The following is a 7,742-nucleotide window of genomic DNA, read 5'->3' as shown; positions in this document are numbered from 1 at the left end:
TCCCACCGTTTCAAGGAATGCCATGTGATCAGTGCCCTTGCGGGTAAGATATGCAAATGGGCGCAAAGGACCTCAACACAAATTGTTAGATTCTGCTACTTCAAACGGGTCTAGAAGGCTAGGAACGATCATTTATTCAACAAAACCATGGAAACAACCAGGTTCACAGAGATAATCAAGAAAGCAGAGGGGCCATCTACCTAATTAAGCCCTACAAAGGAAATCCACCAAGAGAACCAATAATTGAAGACCCCCCAGAAATCAAAGACCAAGAAGAGGTGCTACAATCCAAAGCTATCCTTTGACATGAAGACAAGGTGCTACGGCATGGTAAGATTATCTGACGATATCTTATTAAGTTCAAAAATTATCCCTTTGAAGATGCTAGATGGATGCAAGGAATACAGCTTAAGGATAGTATGAACCTTGTCAATGCTTACAATGCTACATTAGGGTAAGCAAACGTAAAAGTTCCTTTTAATGATCAATTTTTTTGTCTTATAAGACTAATTTTCTTTTTATTATGCACAAATTTAAGTAGTATGCATGCTTAGAATCATGTTTGTCTTGACGACGTCTCTTAAATACCAAGTAGAAATAGTTAGTCTACTTTGAAACTATGATATGTACTAAAGAATAGACATGCTTGCGGCAACTAAGTCTCGCAAGCCCCAAATGGATTAGTCATCCATCTTGGAATGATGTCGTAGGGTAACAATGGATCCTCTAACCCGCGCTAAGAAACATCGACTAATGACTAAGGCTTTATCTCTTCTACCTCATAGTCGAGGACAACTATGATTTCAAGAGAGACGTAATGTCATAAAATCTAATATGTAACTAGCCCAAATTATTTTCTCATATTAAACTGATCATTTAATGTGAGAGAATAAACGGGAACAAGGGTTAGAATATAGACATGTGCTTATGTATATCTCAACATGGGGCCAAAGTCAAAGGGTCCAAATGAGAGATGGTATGTCAAAGAGCAATGCTAGCTAATGGAGCTTAAAGACCTTAGGGTTAGCTTCATTAAAGACCTCCAAAGGTTATTGCTAAAAGTCCTTAGACCTAGGACCTTAGGCAAGCTAGGACTGTGCTTGAGGTGGGAACCCAGCACAAACTTTAGGTGATTGTCATGCTTGTTGACTAAGGTGCTTGAGGTGCTTTATGAATAAGGTGCTTAAGGTGCTCCATGACTAAGGTGCTTGAGGGTCTTAAAGTGTTCCAAAAGTCAACCAATATCCCTAGTCATGGGAGGGTGAGCCCTTATTGTAGGGGCATGAGAGAGAACACACACACCCTCACACAAGGCAAGCCTAGTCTAAAGAAGCAACAAGGACACATGTCAAGTTCCTCTTCATGTTGCCCTCATAAGGTGCCTAAAGCCTATTGGTTGGCCTCTAAAGGGGTCCAATGAGATTTAGGTTTATAAATTAATTGTTTATGCATTTATTCAAGCCCTCTCTCAAAGGGGTAAGAAGGACACTTGTCCTAATAACTAGCATGGTTGCTTGATATGACTAAAGCATGTGATTGGCTAAGCTTGTAGTAGGGGACCAATCAAATTGAATCTTGAGCTACAAGGAGGGGTCGACCAAGGAAGCTAGGGGTGTACTTGCAAGATATACACCCTCTCTCTCTCTCTCTCTCTCTCTCTCTCTCTCTCTCTCACACACACACACACACACACACACACACACACACACACACACACACACACACACACACACACATGCACACACACATTATGTGAAGTGCCAAGTGCAAGAGACTTTATCTCCTTCTCCAAGTTTGTTGAGAAGTTGAGAGCATACACCAACACTCTGGCTATGGAATGCAAATCCAACCAAGAGCCATGCTTCAATGCTGAACTTTCCATCTTCTCCATCTTCATTACTATCCTATTATGCTATGCTAAGCAAGAAGAGTGATGATAAGTGAGGAACTACTTCTTTCTCATATGTTACTTCTTCTTCCTCTTCCCTACCCTCATTCGCCACTATCTATCTGTTCCTTCAAAGGTGTTTGAGGCCTTGGGACTACTGAGGCCGGGGATGGTTAATGCTTGTACAAAGTTTATGTTATTCTTGTGATGCATGCTTTCCATCTTCATTGCATCACCTAGGTCACAAGGAACACAAAGATTGTATTGTACCAAGTCTCGCTTTATGCGTTAGGAAGAGGATGAGGTCTAGGAGGGCCTCTTTATTTTCCATGAAATTATGGGTGATTAACATTTTGACAAATAGGTGCATGCCATGTGTGCAAGAATGGTAGGTGTGTAAGAGAGGTGTAAGAATGGTCAAAGGATGTACGTTTCCCTCCCAAAAAAGGGGGGGACAACTTTATGATTTTCGGCCTTCCATAACTCCTACATACGATCTCCAATTTGAGCGGAGATTATAGATCTGTAATCTACACGTCGACTTCTTTTTGTAGATATGTTACAAATATAGTTTTTCCCGCTAGATTTTAAATTTCATTTTGGGAAAAAAAAAATTTAAATAAACTAGCCATTTTGCCTATGTGAATTCAAAATCTGTTCTTTGATTGCTTTCTTAGTACTAGAGCTTTGACTCCCTTAAACTGCAAAATAAAGAGGCCCTCCTAGATCCCATTCTCTTCCTAATGGAAGAATCTATAACACAAAAGCCTATTGGAGGGGGGACCGGCTCCAAGTAAATCCGGTCCTCAATTGTTGTCAAGTTCTCTAATTCTCTCTCTTGCAAAAGTATTATTTATGCCAAGTTAAATTAAGTATAATCGTTATGTTGCTACCACTAATTAAGTTCACCCTCTATGTTCTCAAAGTAGTATCTTAACAATGCTCACTATTGTTCTCTTAACTCCGTTATTCTCAATGTTCATAGGCCATTTCCATTACAAGGTCACTATTTGCAATGTGATAATTATGCTTTTGTTGTATGCCGATGATGTAGTTCTTCTAGCACACACTTTAGAAGATGCACAAAAGCTTATGGTTGTCCTTGACAACTTTTACTTGCATAGTGAGTTTACTGTGAATCAATCCAAAACAAAAGTTATTCTTGTGAAAACCAACTGTAAGGAGAAGCCATGCATTGTGTACAACAATGAGACACTTGAAGTTGTTGAAAACTTTAAGTACCTTGGCCTTGAGGTTCCAGCCAATCACAAGTGGCATGAATGTGCTATATGCCGTTTGGAAGCGGGAAAGAAAGCATACTATGCATTTGAGAACATGTGTAATGCGGAAAACATCAAGTGTTGGGTTCTCAAGAAGTACCTTTTTGACACATTAGTGACACCAGTTCTTCTTTATGGAGTTGAAGTGTGGGGTGGGAGCATGTCAAAGTCTACTTGGAAAGAGTTTGAGAATGTCCAAAAGCGTTTTCTTACAAGCTTTCTCCAAGTTAAGACACAAACACCATATGTGCTCCTACTTCTTGAGTTGGGATCTCTTCCAATTGAGGTTATGATCATGGAAAGGGTTGTGGAGCACATGATTAAGATGCGTCAAAACCCCTCACATCCACTTCCTACAGTTGCATGGGAAGCAAGCAAAAAAATTCAAAAGACGCATAAAAGCAAGGTCTTGAGCACGGGATGGATGCAAGACATGAAGAAGTAGTTTGGGAGATGGGATGCATTACACTTGCTACATGATTCCTCAATTGACTCGCAAGTGAATGAAGCTTTTCTACAAAAACAATGTATTATGGCTTGGGAGGAATCCAGTGGGTCACGCTTCGTACATTACACCACCCGTATTGCCCCCAACTACAAAAACATGTTCTTTGTTGAAAGAGGAAACCATACTCACACTTACATAATTGAGCCTATCCCCTTGTCACCAATATGCACTATCGCAACCATTCAGCTTAGCTCCCACTCCCTTTGATGTGACACAGGGTGTTGGGGCAATGGAGAAGAGTCAAATTGATTATGCACATGATGCTCACTGCAAGTTCAAGAGTCTAAATACCACACACTACTAGAGTGCTCAGCTTTTGGTCACATCCGAACTTGCTTCCCTCACATTTTTAGCCATGACCTAGACCTACACACTTTCCTCTCTCAACCACAATATGGACTCTCCATTGCGACTCTCACCACCGCAAATTTGGAGCATTGAGTCACTCATCAACCACACACATACTACATCACATGTAACTTTGGTCCCATAGGTCATATTTGACCTCCGCGGATGATAATAAAATCTCTCTCTCTCTCTCTCTCTCTCTCTCACACACACACACACACACACACACAGAAGTTTGGATGTGAGAAATTTTTTCTATTTTATAGGCTTGCTTAGCTCACAATTGCATGGTCTTATTTTGTTGACCGGCCATGTTCCTTTTTCCTTTTTCCTTTTTTTTTCCATGACCACACATGTAGGTCTCTTTTTGTTATGTTGGCCTCACTATTAGTATCATTATCGTATGGCTATGTAGAGTTAGGGTAGAAACAAGAAATTTCACTTGCCTACATATGTATGCACGATAAAGCTGGATATGCAAGTTGTGGATTCCACCCTATTCTGGAGGTCGTCTGCTGGCATTACACATGGCCCCATTTATTACAAAACGTCTTCCAACTAATGACTAGCCAAGTATGAACGGTGTAGCTACATTCAGCAATAGTTTACTCTCAGCGTGATCCGTCAATCCTATATAAAGGTGAGGGTCTTCCTCACTTAGCAGGCTCGTGTTTACTCCATTGGTAGCCATTGTGGTGAGGAAAACTTGTTTAAGAGATTGTACTCTGAGTGTGTGACACTATGGCTAAAGGAAAAGATTGTACTCTGAGTGTGTGACACTATGGCTAAAGGAAAAGAAAAGCAACAAGATTTGGAGGTCCATTCTCTGGCTCCTCCTTCTTCTTAGGTGGAGTTCTTTGGCTTGATAGGCTAAGTTTTGAAAGTAATACTTCTTTATTTGGTAATTGGGAACTTATGAACATTTCTAAATGTGTTTTGATGTACGTATGGCATGGGTATGCTTACGGTTTGGATGGAGGACTCTGGTCTTGATAAGTTTGTTATGATTAAAAGAATATGTCTGGTGAGTATTCTTCTTGAGATAGCTCATAAGGCTTCTTGGTGATGCTCTATACATTAGCAAATATAGTTGTTATTTACAATTGTATAATGGACTTCTGATAACTTATTACATCCCAAAGCAGTGGATGGCTTGGTTGGATGGATATGGTTAGCGGCTCTCAGCAAGACTCTTATAGAATTACCTTTGTCCCATTTCTAAATATAAAACTCCTGGCTTTTACATTTTTCTAGGTTTTTTCGACATGGACAATATGACCAGTATACCAGTATACCAGTTAATCGACTGGTATAACGGGTATAGCAGTATAGCAATATAGCAGTATCAGTACCAGTACTACCATTCCAGTACTACCAGCTTTGACTAGTACCAGTGCTATTATGCTAGTATAGCAGTATTGCAGTTTCAGTACTAGTACTAGCACTGAAAATCTGAAGACTAGTACCAGTATCAGTACCAGTATATCAAACCTGTATTTATATCAGTATATAGGCTCTCAGTAGGAATCTTATAGAATTACCTATTTCATATCTACGAGTATAAAACTCCTGGTTTTTACATTTTTCTAGTATTCGCGACATGACAATATGTCAGGGAACCAGTATACCATTAAACCGATAGACCGGTTTAGTAGTCAGTACCAGTACTAGCACTGAAAATCTGAGACTAGTACCAATACTAAGTATACCAGTATACTAGTTTAGCAGTATAGCAATATCAATATCACTACTAGCACCGAAAATCTAAAGACTTATACTAGTATCAGTACCTGTATACAAGACTTGCATCAGTTCCAGTACACTGGCTCTTTGCAAAGACTCTTGTAGAATTACCTATTTCCTATATAAAACTATGGTTTTACATTTTTCTAGTATTCTTGCCATAGACAATATGTATGGGAACCAGTTTACCAGTATAACAATATAGCACGGTAGCTCATGCTTGAAGCTCATTGGACCCCTGCCAATCACAAGCAAGAGTCATACCAAAATCAACAAGGGTAGCCTTGGGACAAGTGTCCCCCTTTCCGCTTAGAGAGAGAGAGAGAGAGAGAGAGAGAGAGAGAGAGAGAGCTTGATAAATGCTAAAACAATTAATTAATTGTGCTAAATTATCATTGGACCCCTTGGAAGGCCAACCAATAGGCTTTAGGCACACCATGAGGGTAACCTAGCTAGGGGCTTGACATGCGTCCTACTTGCCTCTTAGGCAAGGGGTGCCCTTTGGAAGTGAGATGGTCAAGCAACCACCCCCCCTTCTTGCATGGCTCATCACCTCCTTGTAGGGATTCACTTTGACTTTTGTGCCACCTCAAGCCCCTCAACCTTGGGCCTAGTTCTCACCACACGCTTGGCCCTTAAGCCCCTCAAGCTGGGCTGAGTTCTCACCTCAACCACAACCCTAGCATCTCAAACATGACAAGCACCTCAAGCACCTCGGTCATCATGCATGTCAAGCACCTTAAGCTTGGGCCGGGTTCCCACCTCAAGCACATCCCTAGCTTACCTAAGGTCAAAGGACTTTTAACACTAACTGTTGGAGGTCTTCAATGAAGCTAACCCTAAGGTCTTTATGCTCCATTAGTTAGCCTTGATCTTTGATAGACCATCTCTAATTTGGGCCCCATTACCATTGGCCCCATGTTGAGATAGATCTATAAGCACATTTCTATATCCTAAGCCTTGTTCCCGTTTATTCTCCCACACTAAATGATTAGTGTAATATGAGAAAATCATTTGGGTTGGTTAGATATTAGATTTTATGACATTAACTCTCTCTTGAAATCATAGTCGTCCTCGACTATGAGGTAGAAGAGATAAAGCCTTAGTCATTAGTCAACCCTACTTAGCGGGTAGAGGATCCATTTTTACCCTACAACATCTTTCCAAGATGGATGACTAATCCATTTGGTGCTTGGGAGACATAGCTGCCGCAAGCATGTCTAATCTTTAGTCCATTTCATTCTCCCAAAGTAGAGTGACAAATTCTACTTGGTGTTTGAGAGACGTCGTCATCACAAACATGATTCTAAGCATGCATACTTTTGAAATTTGTGCACAATGAAAAAGAAAACTAGTCTTATAAGACAAAAACATGGATCATTTAAAAGAAATTTGTACATTTGCTTACTCTAATGTAGCATTGTACGCATTGACAAGGTTCATACTATCCTTAAGCCATATTCCTTGCATCCATCTAGCATCTTCAAAAGAATAATTTTTGAACTTAATAAGATATCATCGGATAATCTTACCATGTCATAGTACCTTGTCTCCATGCCGAAGAATAGCTTCAGGTTGTAGCACCTCTTCCTGGTCTTCAACTTGGGGAGGGTCTTCAAGAAATAGTTCAGTTGGTGGCTCTCCTTTGTAGGGCTTTAGTAGGCTCACATGAAAAGCATTGTGTATGAGCCAATGGTTTGGCAACTTGAGTTGGTAAGCCGTCTCATTGATAGGCTTCAAGATTTGGAAAGGACCATAGTATCTTTTTGCTAGCTTAGCATAATACTTTTGATGGCCTGTAGGATTTTTGTCCGTCGTTTGCCTTAATGGAGCCTTGGGAAACTTAAGTAAGACCCAATCATTTTCTTTGAACGTTAAGGCCCTTCTGTGCTTGTCAGCACAGCAGGTTTTTGCCTTTGTTGAGAGATGGATATTGCCTCCTTAATCTTTTAAAAAGATTCTTGTAGGTCACGGC

Source organism: Adiantum capillus-veneris, chromosome 2, assembly GCF_014529385.1.
Source record: "Adiantum capillus-veneris isolate H3 chromosome 2, ASM1452938v2, whole genome shotgun sequence".
Taxonomy (NCBI): Eukaryota; Viridiplantae; Streptophyta; class Polypodiopsida; order Polypodiales; family Pteridaceae; genus Adiantum; species Adiantum capillus-veneris.
The sequence above is the reverse complement of the archived record's forward strand: the minus strand, read 5'-3'. Positions refer to the sequence as shown.